The 2,075-nt window shown below is 37.7% G+C and overlaps 1 pseudogene; it reads right to left on the bottom strand.

The window, feature by feature from the left end:
* Nucleotides 1-859: 859 nt before the first annotated feature.
* LOC149550199 (strigolactones hydrolase CXE15-like) lies at nt 860-1,596 on the bottom strand (annotated as a pseudogene).
* Nucleotides 1,597-2,075: the final 479 nt, after the last annotated feature.

Here is a 2,075-nt window from a genome sequence, read left to right on the forward strand (position 1 = left end):
TAGTTTTCTTACTATGTGCATGGAAAATATATCATTAACCCTCATGTAATCATCCTTTGAATACAAATGCAGCTGTGGGTAACATTCATGGACTTTGAGGTGTTGGGTTCCGCTTCCAATCAGTCCTTTGCATCATAGTCCATCATAATTTTTCCTCCATGCTAGCATGTAGATGACATAGGAGCTCCGGTAAAATTTCCTTGTATGCTCTAGATTCATCAACTGTTCATTTAGATTATCACTTATGAGCCCAACCCAATCTATTCTATCACCTTCCTCCATTACCTGCTCAACAAAATACCACATCCAAGATTAAAACCTATAAGAATAAGGCATGCCAAATATGTGACTCAACATCATGACCATGTCACTATATTCCCTCTGCAAGTCAAGCCATACTATTTCCTTAGGAATCTTGGAATGATGTGATCTATTCTTTTTCAACCATCTTTTGTTGATTATTTCTTCATAGAAATTAATTCCAGACATGTAGATTCTTAGTGCTTGCTCCTGTGTCTTTTTTACCATCCTCAGGTGAGAAGGAATTCAAAATACTTCAAAAATGGATGTCGAAGAAAAATCTATGAGAAAATTTCATTTAGAATCCTTGTTGGTTCTATCTCTAGGAATGTAGTGTTTGGTACATTCCACGATTAACTCTGAATGCTGAAAAGGAGGGAAACTAGCTGCAGCAAAAATTCCACTTCTCACAATTCTTGTGGCTAGGTGTGTTGGGTGATAGTCATTATATCCAAGCATTCTCTAGTTAAAATCTTTCAAATCAAGGCTGCCAAGACTTGTATCTCTAATTTTTGCCCACTTTGATACAATTTTGGATTTAGGATAGAATCCTCTCCTTTCATTGTTTATTAGTTGTCCTCACATTTCTCCTGTTCCTCTGGGCTCTACCATTCTCCTTTCCTTCCTCATTACCCTCTTCGTTGAAACATAGATGAAACCAATGCTCTTCCTTTTCAAACTCCATGAAATCAACATGCTTACACTTCCCAGACACTTTGATGGCTTCGTAGTACTCAGTGCCTCTATCTCTCAAACAATCCTTCCCTCCCAACACAACCAACATCAAAGGAATGCTATCCATGTCACTAACTCTGAATGAAAATACATGACCGGGTTATTAAATGGGTGGTTCCTATTCTCTTGTGCTTCATAGGGCAACGCCAACCTTCAAAGTGTATCACATGTTTCCACACTATACATCCAGTGGACAAACTTTCTCCAACTCTATGCAATCTTCTCCAACAAAAAGAGGTTGAATAAGAAGAGTTGTTCTGACATTGCTAAAGACATTAGTACCACTCGGGCTCATATTAGTAGGTGATGAGATATGTTTCCACCCGAGCTCTCCCAATCACAAAAATAAAATAAACATTGAAGAACAATGATGGAGTCATCATAGGTAGTAGGAAGATGATTCTATGGGGCCAATCTATAATTAACAGAAACCGTGAAGACTCCTAATCTCGCAGCCCACTTTTTGCAAATAATGTGACAACCCACAAATGCTGGAGAAAGAAAACAAAAGCCACCACCATGGAAGAAGAGGGCGACAAGTACTTTCCTTAGCCATTGCATAAATGCTCCATGATTTATGGACAACAAGATTTTTTCTCAATGAAGGATTTTGTCTTTTTGAAATAATCCTCCGTTTTCCCAATTTTGTGCTTCCACACTTTAGGAAGTGGGTTTTTGATGGAATGAAGGATTTTATCCTTCTCAAACATTCCATGAACTAGAAGATTTTGTCCTTAACACAATATTTCCTTCACCATCTAAGAATTGTGCTCCACACTTCTTGGGGTTGGGTTTTTTCTCGAATGAAGGATTTTAACCTTTGCAAAACATCCTTCACTACCTTAAAACTACGATCCATGAATTTAGGAAAAGCAAGATTTTGATGGAGTGAAGGATTCTGTTCTTTGGTTCCACTGACATGCACTCTATATCATAAGGAAATAGCTAGGAAATTAAAAAATAGAAAGGGGGTCCCAGGCTTGGGCGTTAATATGACTGGTGGTCACAACAATATGTATAATATTTTTAATCATTATACA

The sequence above is a fragment of the Cupressus sempervirens genome, chromosome 7 (genome assembly GCF_028749045.1).
Source record: "Cupressus sempervirens isolate cs-2001-9-10 chromosome 7, ASM2874904v1, whole genome shotgun sequence".
Classification (NCBI taxonomy): domain Eukaryota; kingdom Viridiplantae; phylum Streptophyta; class Pinopsida; order Cupressales; family Cupressaceae; genus Cupressus; species Cupressus sempervirens.